General features: G+C 51.1%; 1 protein-coding gene across 13 annotated transcripts in view; it reads right to left on the bottom strand.

The window, feature by feature from the left end:
• Positions 1-17,414, bottom strand: part of WDPCP (WD repeat containing planar cell polarity effector) — a 3,071,480-nt gene that overhangs the window by 2,053,005 nt on the left and 1,001,061 nt on the right. The window lies entirely within an intron of this gene.

Genomic DNA, 17,414 nt, shown 5'->3' with positions numbered 1-17,414 from the left:
TCAAAATTGAAGTGTGAGTGCGTGGACTACAGTTTGTTGTTTGCCAGATTGCCCTACCTTATTCAAGCTGACAATAAAGTAGTACTTTGCCATATTCTTGGTAATTCCATCTAGCACATGAGACTCTTCAAGGTGCCAGAGCACAGTTCTCCTTTCTATAATGTACAAGCTTGGCTTTCAGATACAGCTTTCTTTTGCCTGATCAGCATTTTTTTCACATTTCACTGGCTCCCGTTGGGTTGCTTATTCATCACTTTCACTCTCAATTCACAGGATTCTTATTTCGTGATACTTTCACAATGTCCTTCGTCAGTCAGAGACTCTTGGACACGTATCGCTTACTTATGATCAATCCAACACAATGTTTCTGCAAAATCCCTTTCATGTATTGCATCACTCATAGGCTTTTCGAAAAAGTGCTGACCACACGTGACCACACCGTTAAAATATAATTCCTTCAATTTCATATGCGCACCGGGTTTCTTTGCATTCTCTTGTAACTCCCCAGATGCAACATACTTTTCTTTGGTATCCTCTGTATGAGGTTTTCTGGAATTTTAGGTCAGGGTCTCACTGCCTGCCCCTAAAACGCCCCTAAATGATTACTGCCATTCAGGGGAACAAGCAGTTCTTGGCCACAGCAATAGGACTGGTACCTTGATCGGTATCCTTCTCCAGTCTTCTCCGGCTCCTTGGATACAAGGCTCCCTGGCTGCGCAATGACAGGTTCTGTCACTCTGCCGTCCATCAGCATCTCGGTGCCCTGTTCTCCTCCGGATTCCCGTGGGATGGGGTGGCTCTCCTGCTGCTCTCTCCTCGCACAGGCTTCTCGTTTTATCCTTTTTCGCTCACCTTGATGTTTGTGAACTCTACCTTTTATAAACCTGAGGGCCTCTAACAGGCTGCAGGTGAACAGTCTCAGGCTCAATTGCCTGACAACAATCAATCCAATTAACAGGACAGGCCTGACCTTCAGCCGTGCAATTTTCAAAAACCCTCTTCTTTGTCCCAGTACTATAGTGGTGTGTTTCCTATAGGTAATCTGTATATTTTGTGGGGCATCTCTTCTTTGCAGTACTTTGGATAACTTCAGGGGGGACATTAGGATATGAATAACAATATCCTACAAAGATTAAGGAAGGGTTGGATAAGTTAATGTCAAGAAAAGGGGGATACCGTGTCTTACCTACAGATACCATCTCTCCATTCCCCAAGGACCCTCCACCCAGGTGATCCTCCCTCGCGAGTCCACCTCCAAGGTCATGATGCAAAAGCGATGGCCCTTCCCTGGCCACCTGAACAGAAGATCCCTGGGGAGAAGATGCAAGAGTACCTTCAGGTTTCTCAAAACATGCACCCTCAGCCTCCCGTACAAGCAGTCATCTGACCTGTCATACTTGGAGCACCAAGCATCTACTTTCCTTTAGAGAGGAGAATGGTTAGAAAACAGCCTCTCCCCAGACCTGCAGTGAACTAAATAAAAGTCCTATTTACAGGCAAGGTTGGGTAGCACCTGCCTCTGACTCTAAGTACTCCACTTGCACTATGGTATTTTATGCTCTTAAGCTGTAACAACATACCCATGAAGGACCAGTGACAGAGACATCCATCATCAAGCTTATAAGATCTGCACCACCAAACCTCAGATGTCTGGCAAATGCATTACTTATTTTTTGCACTCAGTTTGTTATGCCAATAAGTGTGGTCACTTGGCTGCATTTGCCGGGCATTGCACTTTTCCAATCATACTCTCCCATTTACCAGACTAATGGATTCTAGGTATTGTAGAATATGTACACATGACACCAAGAGGGATGGATGTAGACTGGTTCCCAGCTATTTTTGCCTTACAATCTAGATAATTTTCACTGCCAAGTGCTTCCATACCTCTCGCACTCAGAGGCAGTTCAATTCCGGTTTTGAGGTTAAAATCCATCATTGTCGCTGCAGGAAATTCTGGAATTCCGCCAGGAACAAACTCTACCCCATTACATAGCTACCAAAGTCCCTATGCAGCAATGAAATTGGACTGAACCAAGAACACCACAACATCTTTGCTCACCGAGACGTGGTTTGTGACCAGCTCTGTCACAAGTTTGGACACTCTCCTCCTAGAGGGCCACAAGATTCTCTCTCTAAGCCCAGGCCTAACCGGTCTAGGGGCGGAGTGGGCCTGATCTTCCCTGAAAGGGTCCCGGATACTATAATACCCGCTCAGTTCTACTCCACCTTCAAATACCTTGTCTGCAGGCTTGGTGTCCTCTTGCTGACTCTGGCCACCATCTACAGGCCCCCTGCCCCCATCTCCCTCTTCCTCTCAGAGTGATCTGACCTCACCTCTTCCCTCCTGGCCTCCACCTCCAAGCTTCTCCTCCTCAGAGACTTCAATATTCACCTTGACTCCCCTGATGCAGCCTTTGGACTCTTCCACAACCTCTGTGACTCCTTCCCTTTTCCATTCTTCCCTCCGGTCCAACACACTCGGCTGCGCACACCTTGTATGCTCTCATCTCTGCAGACATCCCCATATCCAACCCTCTCACTACCCCTCTTCACTTGGTCTGATCATGCTCTCCTGTCCTATCACCTGGACCTCCTGGGTACCCGGGGTCAGACCCGTTCCGCACTGCTAATCTCCTCCTCCGTCATTCGACATATGAAGCAAGTGTCAGCTGCTACTTTTGCCGCCGCCTTCATTCATCCTCCAACTCTTACCACTGACTCTCACTCCTACACAGCGCTTACTAAATTTCAACTCTCCATCTCCAACACTCTGGACATCCTTGCCCCTGTCATGAGGATCCACATGAAGCCTGCCTCCAAGCGCAACACTTTGTATGACTGTGACCTGGCCTCCCTGAAACGCAAGTGCAGAGCTGATGAGCGGAGGTAGCAGGCTTCGAGCACATCCTCTGACAAACTGGCCTGCCGCCTGCTCCAAAAGCAATACAGACATTCCATCTGCTAAATGAAGAGAGCCTATATCCAAGCCTGCATCTCTGGGGCAACTAAAAACACAGCTGAACGTTTCACAATCTGCAAGGAACTCGCCAATCGTACTGCAGTCTCCATTTCTCCTCTGTCTTTCCAGGCCTTCTGCACTTCACTGGCCTCTCACTTCATTACTAAAACTCAGGACATCCTGTCTTCTCTCTCTCCTCTACACCACTCCTTTCTTTCAGGTCCCAGTTCTTACTTCTTGTAGGAGCTGACAATAGCATCACAGAGCCCCTTGGTTTCCCCACTCTGCAATTCTCAAGCATAACTTTGCAGTGCTGACAGCCCCGTGGTGGGGGTGGGGGGGTGGATAAAATAATAAACCAGGTACTGCTTGCCACCCTCTGAAGTCTTGCAATGGTTTTTGATGACTCCCTCTGACCTGTGCAAAAACATAAAATGGGTTACATGTATCTCAACTATTCCTCTGAACTTTCTAGTGTGTGTTTGTGATTCACTCAGACCTCCCACTATACCTGTAAGCCTTTTCCTGTCAATGAAAGGCTAATGAGTGTTCTCCTCTTTGCTCATCTGCAGTCCCAGACTCCTTGCTGCTGAAATATCCCAAAAGGAACTGAAACCTTCTCTCAAAAACTCTTCCTTGACTAAAAACCAAGAGATGTCTTGCCTCTAACTTCAAAATTGCTTAACTTGAACTACTACATTAATTACTAGACACAGGCTAAATTGCTGTGTTTTACTTCTTCACTTATGCTTTTAAAAATGTCACTGTTTTAAATATTTGTTCTTGTTGTCAAGAAAACTTATGCCGTTTTCCTTGAATCTGTGTCCTCTCAAAAGCGCCACGCTCTGTAATTCTCCACATGATGAAGCACAACCTCTTCTGAGGTAACTTGCTGCCCGTTACAGAAGATTTGCTTCGGATACATGTACAACGTGACGCGCATGTAGTAGGGTCCTTCTTTCTAACATTACAGGTCTCGAGCACTCTCACGAAGACCACAGAGCAATTGAAAAGAATATCTAAATCTCTGCTGCCTCACGCTCAAAAAATAATGTTAGTACGCACATATTTCACACAAAGGTTATTTAAAAGTTAAAGATTAAACCGCGTGTCCTTACTCAAAACTAACAGCGTGCAAAACCACAACAGTTCTATAGTCGATAGCTTTTTCTGTTGCCCCATTGAGCATTACGTCTAGATTCCACTTGTGTTGTATAACGAATACTTGACAGACATTTCTCAGTTTGTAAATTAAATTGAACCTCGGTCTGTTCATCAACAGAATTACAATCTAAATAATGTACACTTTCCTCACAACTAGAAACATGAATTTTTCACTTAGCTTCCTGAAGGAGGAGTTGTCTGTGCATGCAGCTTTAGTTTACCATGTGTTCCGACTTGTTGCTGAATACTCTGGTTTCCCTTAAAAGATTTCTCGAAGGACTTTTCTCTGGAGCCCAAATAGCTGCGCCTTCCTTGTTGGTACTCTGAATGAAAGGCAGTTTAGAACCTTTCACAAGGTTCCAAACTACCTCACAGAAGCTGCAGAACCAATCAGCTCTGAGGATTGTTGACACCATCCTGAATTGGAATAGCTCCTGAATCCTACAATATACTGGTTAAGGAAAATTGGATTGAAACCTTCTCATTAGATTGAAACCTTCTCATTAAATAAACACCCGTTTCTAGATTCTCACTGGTCTCTTGCATTTTACACCTGCCCTGAGCTGCCAGAGATCTTCCATAGCTAGTAAATTAAAGGGGACCCCCACACCTTCTCCCTCACCTACTCTCAGGCCTCCCTTGCCCCCCCACCCTCTTCCCTCCTACTTTCCTCGTTCTCCCCATATCACCCGATAGATATAGACAAGTCTGCTCTATGAAAGTCTCATCCAAACTGGTGCTCTCGTACTCCTCTAGAAATATCAAGGACATTATTCCCTCCCTTGCTCCAGCCTTGGCTGATTTCTGCAATCACTTCTTTGCCACTGAATCCTTCCCGTTACTCGTCAAGCACTCCCTTGTCTACCCTCTCCTCAAAAAGCCTTCTGCCAACCCTTTCTGTCCAGCTAACTACCACTTTCTACACTACCCCCTTCCTGGGCAAACTGTTAGAGAAGCTGGTCATCTCCCAGCTTATCCACCACATTGAATCTGTTGGTTGTCTTGACGACCACCAGTCTGGCTTCAGAGCAGCCAGAGGCACGGAAACTGCACTCCTGAACACCTGTGAAGACTTGCTCTCTAATTTCGGTTCCAACTCTCCTACCGTTCTCATCCTTCTTGTCCTTTCCTCTGCCTTTGATACGGTCAATCATGCCACCCATATAAATTGACTCTAATATCCTTGGCATCACAGACCTGCCTCTGGACTGGGTGACCTCCTTTCTCTTTGACCGACCTTCCCAGGTTCAACTGCACCCTTTTCTCTCCTCCATCACACTCTCCACCTGTGGTGCCCCTCAGGGCTCTAGTCTCTTGCCTTGGCTTTTGTTAGGAAGAATTCTCTGTTTAGGCTGAATTTCCTAACCTATTGAGTCCCCCAGCAGCTTTGCTGGATTTTTTGGGGTTTATTTTTTTCTCCTGCCAAGAGTGAGACTCTTTTACCCTCACTCTTGGACATGACTTGAGAGTGTTTTCTGTGACTTACTATGTGCTTATGGACTAGGGGGTAATTTTCCCCATAGGCCATCATTGGTTTTTGAATGTGTGTTACCCAGCACCCTCAGTGCAGTAGCACAGGGTGGTCCTAGAGACCCCCAAACATAGACTCCACACCCTGGGACTGACTACTGTCTCCCTGGGTCTGTAAAGTTACCATTGACTTTACTAGTCTTAATTTAGGAACTTAACCAGTACAAACCATCTTACTGTGGAAGTACTGGTAGGGGCAATTAGATTGCCCCTGGGTCTGTTGTCGAGGGGGTACTGTCCCGTCCCCCCTCGCCGAGTTCTGGCTGGTGGCAGTGGATACCACAGAAATATTCCACCGGAATATTTCCCAATGGGATTTCCCATTGTTTTTGATGCACCACTTTTTGGTGCAATGTTAAAGATACCGCCGGTTTATTTATTTAATATAAATTCACCGGTTGGGATTTTTTGCCGGAACTCAATGCCAAAATGGCGTCTAGGTTCACTTCAGTAACCCTGAACCCGAGTCTAGCCTTTGTTCCACTTTTGTCGGGCTTCTGCACAGAAGCCCTCCAAAGTGGTGCCATTCTGTCTGGGTACCACAGGGGGTGTGGGAGGGGGTTTAGGCACCCTGGACTGAGTTGCCTTGCCAACTCATGTCGCACTCTAGTGTGATTGGCCCAAGTGGTGAGCCACCCCGCTCACCACTTAGCATGTTTGAGTGACAGCTAGGCTGTATGAATGGGGGTTTGCTGCATAAAAGCAGGGTTTTTGGGACTGATTCTTCAGAAGTCGCCACAGGACCTAAGAAGCCGGAGAGGGAGAAGCCGAGCCGACCTGCCAAGACGACACCACCGGTGAAGCCCTGCAGAACCGTCTCACCACTTTTCCCGACGACAGAGGAGATCTCCCGCCGGAGAGTCTTCTTCCCTTAACTGGTGGGGACAACCAGTTGCTGCCTTCTTTTCGCCATCCCGAAGCATCTCGTGGCCGCCTTGCCTGTGCCAAGCACCCCGGCAACCGGGATACCACTTTTTACCTCAACCGCGAAAGAGGGGTAAAAATCCTGTGTGACCGGAAAACTCCACGGCTGGCCTCATCCCTGGTAGTGCAACGACCTGCAGCTTTCCTCCACGTCGAGATCACCTCTTCCTCGGGACGACGCCGCGACCTGCACCCACTACCAGGAACGACTACCACCGCTGGAGGAATCTTTCCACTTTTAAAGGTACTGTGTTCCGCTCGGCCTCCCTTGCCACCGATTGTACGGGGTAGATTTAGCCCTCGGCTCTCGAACCTGGGTAGGTCTGGGACACCCTAACTAAACTTTTCAGAACCGTAGTAAAACCTTTTTTACTCACCTGCAAAGACTTGTGACATTGTGTGATCTTGGGCACATTTTCGCCTGGCTCCCTCTAAAGCGGGCCCCGAATTAATTCTCCTTGTTCCGCCATTGACTGTCTTTGCTAACCTTATGTGAAAAGTGTTTTACCTTACTGCTCTCTTTATTTCTGCCTTTTCCCTCCCTTTTGGTAATACTTGTTGGAGTACCATCTAACGTTAAGCGCTCACCTCTGGTTGGAAATAAGTGGTGTTAACTTAGAATTGTCCAACAAATGATTAGGGATGTACATATGAGTAATAGTAACTGTGTTTGACTTTCTTACCTTTTCTATTGTGCTAGTGTAATTTATGAGTGTACCTTTAATAAATAAGTTTATACTTTTACACCTAGCTCTGGTCAGTGTTTGCTTGTGCTACTGTGCCTCTGTACCTATTGTGTATCCTCTGTATACTGCCTAACTCTTCTTGAGGGAAGTCTGACTGCTCAGCCACCGCTACCACAGTGAATCTGTGCGGTGCAGACTACTACCAAGTGGGTTTACTGCCAACACCTGTAGTCTTAAATCTTTTGCAGTGGTCCCAGAGGGAACTGCACAGGTTTCTGCCTAACAGCTTTTCAACATCTACTTTGCCCTTCTAGCCCATTTGATCTCCGCCTTCTCTCCTAATTTCCTTTGTTATGTGGACGACACTCGGCTCTCCTTCAAGCTTCGCTCCTCTTCTTCTTTCATTCCAGATTGTCTGTCTGCTGTTCAGGCATGATGCACTATAACAATCTCTGCCTTAATGCAAGTAAGACTAAGATGCTTCTCATTGGGACCCCAGCTTCCTCCTTCCCTCTTATACTCTGGCCGCCCTCCATGGGCACCCTCCCCTAACACTCCTGTGAGGCAAATAACCTTGGTGCCATCTTCAACTCCTCTCCCTCTCTCCTTACCTCACATCACAGACCTTGCCAAGAAGGCCCACTTTCAGCTGCTCACCTCCCCCAGAAACTCAATGTCTCCAGATCTCTGGTCTTCTCCAGGCTGGACTACTACAATAGCCTCTTCCTCAATCTGCCTAACTTCTTCATTCGCCCCCTTCGACTAATGCAGAAGGGAATAGTTTCTTACCTGTAACTCCATTTCTCCAGCATTGGTATCTTTCATGGATTCACATACTTAGAATATTCCCTGTCGTCAGGCTGGGAATCCTCGGTAAGTTATATAGACCTTTTCCATAGGAAAACTTCTGACACTTTTGTGTCCTATCTACGTCATTTTGGGCCGCATACGGCAGCACCACTAGGACGCAGACGTATAAATAGCCCCGCCCCCGCAGCTCCCTCAGATTTCGTCCCCCAAAGTAGTATGGGGGTATCTCTGGTTTGGATGCATAGGGGAGGCTGGCGGGCGCATGTGAATCCATGAAAGATACCAATGCTGGAGAAATGGAGTTACAGGTAAGAAACTATTCCCTTCTCCAGCATTGGATCTTTCATGGATTCACATGCTTAGAATAGATTGTATAGCAGTATCCCCCAACATTGGAGGTGTGTATGCAAACCAATATCACAATAACCATAATGCATATTTATCATGGTAAAACATCACATTATAGTATGTTAACAGTGAAAACACCACACTTAAAAGTACATTAGCCGAAGGACTGCACGACCCATCTGTGTATCCTCAGCATGTTGCTGTTCGAGGCAATAATTCCGGGTAAACGTGTGTGGTACCGACCAGGAAGCCGCCTGACAGATCTCCCAGCGGAATTCCGGACCACAATGCCGTCGACGAAGAAGTGGATCTCGACGAATGGGCCCTTGGACGCTTCTCCAGCAGTTTTCCGGCTTTTGAGTGACAAAACGAAATAGCAGACGACACCCATCGGGCTAGTCCTTGTTTTGAGATCGGTTTACCTTAAGCCGAAGGGCCATAAGCCAAAAATAGTTGTCTCATGTTGCTGAAGCTTTGAGTGCGATGGAGGTAAAATTTTAAAGCTCTTTTCACGTCCAATGTATAGAGAGTCTTCTCCGCAACCGACGAAGGTGTAGGAAAAAACGTCGGCAGCACTATAGAAGCGTGCTTATGGAACATGGTAGGCACTTTAGGAATGAAATGAGGATTAGTAGCCAAGACAACCTTATTATTGAAAAACCTCAAGTACGGTGGATCGATCACTAAAGCTTGTATTTCTGACAGTCGTCGAGCCGAAGTAATAGCCACCAGAAAGCCAATTTCCACGACAAAAATTTCAATGATGACGATGACATCGGCTCAAAAGGGGGCTTCATCAGCGCTGCCAGAACCAGGTTAAGACTCCAGCTTGGAGGAAACTTTTTCGTGGGAGGAAAGGTTCGGAACAATCCTTTAAGGAAATGTTTAATCAGCCGGTCACTAAATAACAGAGTTGAACGTCTCTTCTGAGTAAATCTCGAAATGGCAGCCAGATGCGCTTTTATGGATGAAACAGACGAGCCTTTTTGAGCTAGGAGTAGCAAGTATGGTAGAAGCTGTTCCGGTGTGATATTAAGCGGGACCAAACCTGGTTGACCTGCTCACCATATGCAGAATCTCTTCCATTTGTATGAATATGAAGCGTTCGTGGACGGCGCCCTCGCCGCTTGCAAAATGCGACGACAGTCCGCTGGAATCTCTAACGTACCAAACTCAGAGAAATCAGGAGCCAGGCTGTCAGACTGAGGCTGTCGGGGTCGTGATGCCAAACAACCCCTTTCTCCTGAGACAGAAGGTTCGGGATTTTCTGGAACCTCATTGGTTCTCCCGCTGACAGATGGAGTAGATTGGAGAACCACACTTGCCCAGTACGGGGCCACCAGGAAAACCCGACATGGATATCTGTGGATCCATTGCAGCGTCTGACGTATGAGCGGAAACGGGGGAAAGGCATACAGAAACTTGTCCGTCCACGGGAAAGAGAACGCTTGCCCTAGTGAGTCTTGCTGTGGCCACCTGCTCACGTATTGTGGGCATTTATTGTTGTCTCTCGTCGCAAAGAGATCGAGGGCCGGACGACCCCATTTCTCGAAGGCACGGTGCAGTTGTTGGTCGTTCAGTTCCCATTCGTGTAGTCGATTCATCTCCCTGCTGAGAGAGCTGCTTGCACGTTTTTGACTCCTGGCAAGTGGAACGCCAATAGATATATCTTCTGCTGAAGGGCCCAATGCCAGATCTCCTGGGCTTCGGTCGACAGAGTTCTGGAGCGAGTTTGTGAGGATGTGAGCAGGGTGGCCGCAGGAATGCGGCACGCCCGGGCAGAGGAGCCCGCTGTACCGCGGGCGTGTGCGGCGCAAGCTGTCATGATGCCCACTCCCGGGGAGCCGGTTCAAGCCCTGCGTCCCCGAAAGCGGACATCCAGTCCCCAAGGAAGGACCCAGCAACCCCATATAGGGGCCCTTTGGACAGTGTCCTGGCGCCTGTGGCGCCAGGCTCATAAAAGACTTCAGTCCTGGCGCCATAGGCGCAAGGCTCATTATGGGAGTGCTTGGGTGCACTTACCTGATGCAGACCATGCTGCAGGATCGTGGCCTCCTTGAGGCCTGAAAGGAACTACTTTACCTGTGGGACTAATTTACCATCGGGGCGTGGTCGGGGAAGGATACATACCTGATTGGAGGAAGGATACATACCTGGAACTTCTTCCAAGGCTATTTAAACCCCACCCGAACAGCCACACGTGCTTCGCGTTGTTCTGCATCTAGCAGCTGGACGCTCGCCGTGTCTGCTCCTGCATCCGGACTTCTGCCACGCCTGCCAGCATCCTGGATCACCTGCAAAGGAAGAGAAGAAGAAAACAGAAGAAGGAAAAGTCCTTACCTGCTAAATCCGCATCCCGGAGACATCTCGCCGACAATCCTGAAAAGGAAGACTTATATTTAAAAGCTCATTGCGTCGATCGCTGCAGTGCCGCATTCCACTCACCTTTACAGGGCGCCTCCATGTTCAGCAGCGATCATCCGGATTTGCAGTCACGCCCCAGCGCCTAGGGAGAAAAAGACCAGAACAAAAGGTGAGAGAAGGGAATAAGGAAAGCTAAATCTCCATGTTAAGACTTACCTGTTGATTCATTCCCTCTTCATTTCGGGTCCGCGCCGCATCCTGGCATTTCCGGACCCCGGCCCGTAAGGGGAAAAAGAGACATCAGCGTTAATGAGCGAATGAAAGGACATTACCAAAAAACGCTCATTAAAGACTTACCCGATTTCTACAAGGATTTCACCTCTCATCTCGGGTCGGTGCCTGTTCCCCGGCATTCCGCACCCCGGCCCCTATGGGGAAAAAGACACTAGCATTAGTACATTAATGCATGGACACAAGGGGAACCTCTCATCAAAAAACTTACCTGGAAGCCAAGCAAGTCTCACCAATCCGAAAATCCAGTGAAGTAACTGGATACCAACGCGCCCCTGCATCAGAAGCAGGATGGAGAGCTCGTCCTTCCAGACCCTAAGGTGAGACGCTACGAGGAATCACAGAAGGGTTTCGAGGAGGGTGAGAGGGGAAAGTGGGAGGCCGATTGCATTACCCCGCAGACAGTTAATCCCCTATTTTCGCCTACAGAAGGATACTTCTGCGAGCCAGACAAGCCAGATTTGGGGGCCCGGTCCAGTCCGTCTTCCAAACCCTGCGCATCACCTTAGAAGAGGTCACAGCAGCGCAAACCAGGCCAGCGCCTCCGTGGGAGTCAGGTGAGCGTTACACAAACGCTGCCAGGAGTCGCGCTGATGGGGGGCGCCGGGGAGGTGTCCCTGTCGACGGGAATGCCTTGTCGGCGTTCCGCGGCGGTGCCGGCATTGCAGCCGCAGCGCCGCGTACACCCACGAGGACCCGGGCCACTAGCGCTGCGGCTGAGCAACCCGGGAACACGGCGTGCATCGGCGGTGGGGCTTGGGAAGTCGAGAGCCCGGCTTGTGCCGACCGCTCGGCGTCGGAGGAGCGCCGTACACATGGTCAGGAACCAGACACTGGGGGCAAACCAGAACCCCCTCCTTACCTCGAGCAGGGCAGACCCCTAGCAGCAACATAGGGCCTCGTGCTGGACGGGCCTCCGGGGAGCATGCCTCAAGGGAGACACCATGTTGGGGGGGGGCAGGGCCTATGGAAAGGGCATGTGTCAGACACGACCCAGGTGGGATAGCGACCAGGGAGTGGCTGATAACAGGGAGGGGGAGCCGGGACCAGGCAGCCAAGGGAAAGGAGGAGATGGGGAGGGGGCAGCTCTACACATAGACGGTGGGTGCCTAGGGTCCCCACCAATCGGCAAGGGGGGGGGGGGGAGTTTCCCCCGATTGGCCCTCTTTCCCTCCAAGCATCGGGTATAAAGGGGACTGGCCTAATGGCAGTTTTGTTGCTTTTTGCAGGGAGAAGGAGAGGAGAGTGAGAGCAACTGGTGGGCCTATCCGGGTCCGTGAGAACAGGAGACACTTCAAGGGGAGAGGAACTCCTGGTGCCTTTTACTCACAGTGAAGTAACTGTGGGACAACCTGGAGTCCAATCACATTGGTTAAGACATTACATTTAACCAGTGTGTAATAAAGGTCTGCAAAAACTCCACATCGGCTACTGTCCTGATTTCCACAAGTGGCGTAGTTGGCAGGATTAACGAGAATGCGATGGAGAAAATAATACAGACACTGTCAGAGGGGCAACAACAGTTACAACAGCTCTTCCAACTTCAGGCCCAGCAGGCGGCTGCTGATCGCCAAGCCTTTCAGCAGGCAATACAAATGCAGGGTACCCTGCAGTCCACGTCTCAGAACAAACATCAAGAGACGATAAGACACCTGACGGATGCAGTGACCGGCAACCGAAACCAGCCCATGGTCCCTTCCGCAGTGTTGCAGAAATTCAAGGAAGGCGAAGACCCGGCTTTCTTTTTTACCACATTCGAGAGGATCGCCCGAAATGCACAGTGGCCGGTGGACCGCTGGGGCCAGTATGTCGCTCCCCTTTTGTCTGGCATCATGCAAGGTGCCTACCAGGCCGTTAACCCAAACGGAACCACGCCTTACTCTGAAATCAAGAAGGCAGTGTTGGACCGGTTGAAACTTGACGAAGAAGCCTACAGAATGAGACTACGCGACACTAGACTCAAACCAGGGGAGAACCCCCGACAGCTCTTCTACCGCGTTAAGGACCTCACCGAGAAATGGCTGCAAGCACCGGGAACAGGCCTACAGGATGTGTTAGATAAGGTCACCCTGGAGCAGTTCGTCGAGGCCCTGCCCCCTCCGATGCAAAGATGGGTCCGACAACATCACAGACCCACCTTATCTGAGGCTGTGGACATAGCATCAGCCTACCAAAAGGCCAGGGGGGCGGGTAAACCCTTTGGAGTTGGTTCTTCCAATCGCAGCCTGATGCCACCGTTGGAACCCCTCACAACCAAGAGCCTGCGAATAGTGCCTCCCAAATGGAGAGCAATGGAAGAACGCCCTTCTAGACCCGAGGAGAAGAGAAACGGTCCCGACCCGCGGCCCACCCCGTTGTCCACGGGATACCGGCAACCGCAATGTTATGACTGTGGCGAGTGGGGCCATATAGCCCGGTTTTGTCCCCAGAAGAGAGGCGCCGAGCCGATGGAGATCGGATTCATGAGGACGGAGCAAGGACCACGATGCCAAGGTCTCTACGAGATGGACGTCCGGGTAGACGGGAACCCGGCCAGGGCCCTACTCGACAGTGGAAGTCGGCAGACGCCGGTGCTACCAACCGTAAGTGATTCTCCTTACCAAACCAATGTTAGTATCCCAATTCTGTGTATAGACGGGGATGTGAGGACCTACCCCATGAAAACCATAACAGTAGAGGTGGGCCCTAACGTTGCAGAGATGAGAGCTGCCGTCCTCCCCTCCTTACCCGCCCCGGTGGTGATTGGAACCGATCTGCCCCACTTCCACCAGACTCTCAAAGCCCTAGACCAGGAATGGTGGGAAGAAGCACCCTTTGCCAGGGAACCCATCCCCCCGAACACCCAGAGACGGGAGAGACCCGCTATGAAAAGAAGGGAAGCTCGCCTTGCTAAATGCGCATCCATGTATGCCACCCAATGGATAGCCTGGAACCCCGAGGACCATGAGGATTCCATCCGGGGAGAAACCCTGACGGACCCCACCTTAACACTTGCCCGCGAAAGAGCCATCACAGATGGGGACCCAGACCTGACCAAGGGAGCCGGTTTTACATCTAGACAGGGCCTGCTCTATCGGGTCTACCAAGAGGAGGGAGGAGCACGAAGGGAACTACTCCTGCCCAAAACACACAGGGGTATTGTCCTCCAGTTGGCACATAATCACCCGTGTGGGGGCCGCATGGCCTCCCTAAAGACACAGCAAAATATTCTAAAACGTTTCTACTGGCGAGGGGTCTATGGGGAGGTGGCGAAATTCTGTAAGGGGTGCAAAACCTGCCAGCTGACGAGTGGGGAAAAGCCAGCCAAGGCACCTCTACAGCGGATGCCCTTGATCACCATACCCTTTCAAAGGATAGGTATAGATCTGGTAGGCCCGCTCGAGCCAGTCAGTCGTGTATACCGATACCTGCTGGTCATTGTGGATTATGCCACCCGGTACCCCGAGGCCTTCCCCCTAAAGGGGACGTCGGCTAACCAGGTATGCAACCAACTCATCCCATACTTCGCACGGGTAGGCCTACCCACCGAAATCCTCACCGATCAGGGTACAAACTTCATGTCGGCTGTCATGCGACAAGTCTGTGAAAGACTACAGATCAGACGGCTGCGCACCTCGGTCTACCACCCCCAAACCGATGGGTTGGTGGAGAGGTATAATCAAACGATAAAAAAAATGATGAAAAGGGTAACAGGCCCGGAGGGGAAGTACTGGGATAGGGTCATACCCCTGATCCTAATGGTATTGAGGGACACTCCCCAATCCTCAACAGGATTCTCCCCGTTCGAGCTGCTATTTGGAAGACAGCCCAGAACAATCCTAGATCTGGTCAAGGAGGACTGGGAAAACGCTAAGGAAACATCCCTCACCGAGTTCGCCGAGGACCTTAGGGAACATCTGTCTACCTTGAGGGGACTAGCAGAAACCCATCTAGGTATAGCCCAAGACCGGCAGGAGAGGGCATACAACAAGGGCTGTCGCCTAAGAAAGCTAGAACCAGGGGATAAGGTACTAGTGTTGCTACCCACCAGTACGAACAAAATGTTGGCTCGGTGGAGAGGCCCTTATGTGGTGAAGAACGTGGTGGGACCGGTGAATTACCGGATACACCAACCTGACCGGACCCCATCACATAAAGTCTACCATATAAACCTACTGAAGAAATGGACCGAGCCTGCCCCGGTCGACGTTCTGGCCACCCAAGGTACGGGGGTGATCTACGCAACCGGCCAGTGCAGTGGGGGGAAACACTAACGGAACACATGAAGAACGAGATCCAGGAGACGCTCAACCCCCACCGCAACGCTTTCTCCCATTTACCTGGAAGGACCAGCCTAATAGAGCATCGTATTGAAACCCTAACCGGACACATAGTCCGGCTGAGGCCTTACAGGATCCCGGAGGCCCGAAGGTTGATCATTAAGGAGATCGAAGAAATGATTAGGCTGGACATCATTGAACCGTCAACCAGTGCGTGGTGTTCTCCAATCGTACTCGTACCCAAGCCAGACGGGGCTGTACGATTTTGTATGGACTTTAGGCAGCTCAACATGATATCTCACTACGAGGCCTATCCCATGGCCAGGATGGATGAACTGCTGGAAAGGCTAGGTGCTGCCCGTTACCTCAGTACCTTGGACCTCACCAAGGGATACTGATAGATCCCACTAGGGGAATCTGACAAAGAAAAGACGGCCTTTGCTACGCCCCAGGGGCTCTTTCAGGATAAAGTACTACCATTTGGGTTGCATGGGGCTCCGGTCACCTTCCAGAGGTTGATGGACGTCCTTCTGCAGCCCCACGACCAGTACGCCGCAGCCTACCTGGACGACATTTTGATATACAGCGCATCATGGAGTGACCACCTGACCCATCTACGCGAGGTGGTCTGCACCCTGACCCAGGCCGGACTCCATATCAACCCAGGGAAATCGGTCCTAGGGACCTGAGAAACCAAGTACCTCAGACATGTAGTCGGTGGCGGAGTGATTCGACCACAGGTGTCCAAAATCGAGGCTATTCAGGGGATCCCAGTACCAACCAACAGGAAACAAATAAGGGCCTTCTTGGGGTTTATAGGGTACTATAGACGCTTTATTCCCGGTTTTTCTTCCCTGGCTGCACCGCTGACCGAGGCGTTAAAGATCGGGGGTTCCCCAGACCTGTCGACCAATCACGCAGCCATACTGGCCGTCGAGGAGCTGAAGCGAAGTATATCATCCCACCCGGTGTTGGTATGCCCTGACTTCCGGAAGCATTTCTTCCTGCAGACGGACGCCTCTGGCATGGGGTTGGGGTCAGTCCTGACACAGGAGGTGGACGGGTTCCTACGGCCGATCTGTTTTGTGAGCCGGAAGCTCCTTCCGCATGAGTTAGCGTATTCCACGATAGAAAAGGAATGTCTCTCCATCAAGTGGGCGGTGGACACCTTACGATATTACCTACTGGGGAGGAAGTTTACGTTGTATACCGACCATGCACCGCTGCAGTGGTTGGCGAGACACAAGGACACCAACCAACGGGTGCTGCGGTGGTTCCTGTCCCTCCAGCCCTTCGACTTCATCACCTTACATAGACCTGCGAGCTTCCAGCTGGTGGCGGATTACTTGTACAGGTGTTCGATCCGGCCCGACCGGCCTAGATCTGTGGTGGGGGTATGTGAGGATGTGAGCAGGGTGGGCGCCGGAATGCGGGACGCCCGGGCAGAGGAGCCCGCTGTACCGCGGGCGTGTGCGGCGCAAACGCTGCCAGGAGTCGCGCTGATGGGGAGCGCCGGGGAGGTGTCCCTGTCGACGGGAACGCCTTGTCGGTGTTCCGCGGCGGTGCCGGCATTGCAGCCGCAGTGCCGCGTACGCCCACGAGGACCCGGGCCACTAGCGCTGCGGCTGAGCAACCTGGGAACACAGCGTGCATCGGCGGCCGGTGGCGAGCGGCGGCGGGGCTTGGGAAGTCGAGAGCCCGGCTCGTGCCGACCGTTTGGCGTCGTAGGAGCGCCGTACACGTGGTCAGGAACCAGACAGTGGGGGCAAACCAGAACCCCCTCCTTACCTCGAGCAGGGCAGACCCCTAGCAGCAAAATAGGGCCTCGAGCTGGACGGGCCTCCGGGGAGCATGCCTCAAGGGAGACACCATGTTGGGGGGGCGGGGTCTATGGAGAGGGCGTGTGTCAGACACGACCCAGGTGGGATAGCGACCAGGGAGTGGCTGACAACAGGGAGGGGGAGCCGGGACCAGGCAGCCAAGGGAAAGGAGGAGGAGAAGAGGGGGCCGCTCTACTCATAGAGGGTGGGTGCCTAGGGTCCCCACCAATCGGAAAGGGGGGAGGGAAGTTGTCTC

Source organism: Ambystoma mexicanum, chromosome 4q (assembly GCF_040938575.1).
Source record: "Ambystoma mexicanum isolate Mex_15411 chromosome 4q, UKY_AmexF1_1, whole genome shotgun sequence".
Taxonomy (NCBI): Eukaryota; Metazoa; Chordata; class Amphibia; order Caudata; family Ambystomatidae; genus Ambystoma; species Ambystoma mexicanum.
Note: the sequence above shows the minus strand (reverse complement) of the source record. Positions and strands in the feature narration are given on the sequence as shown.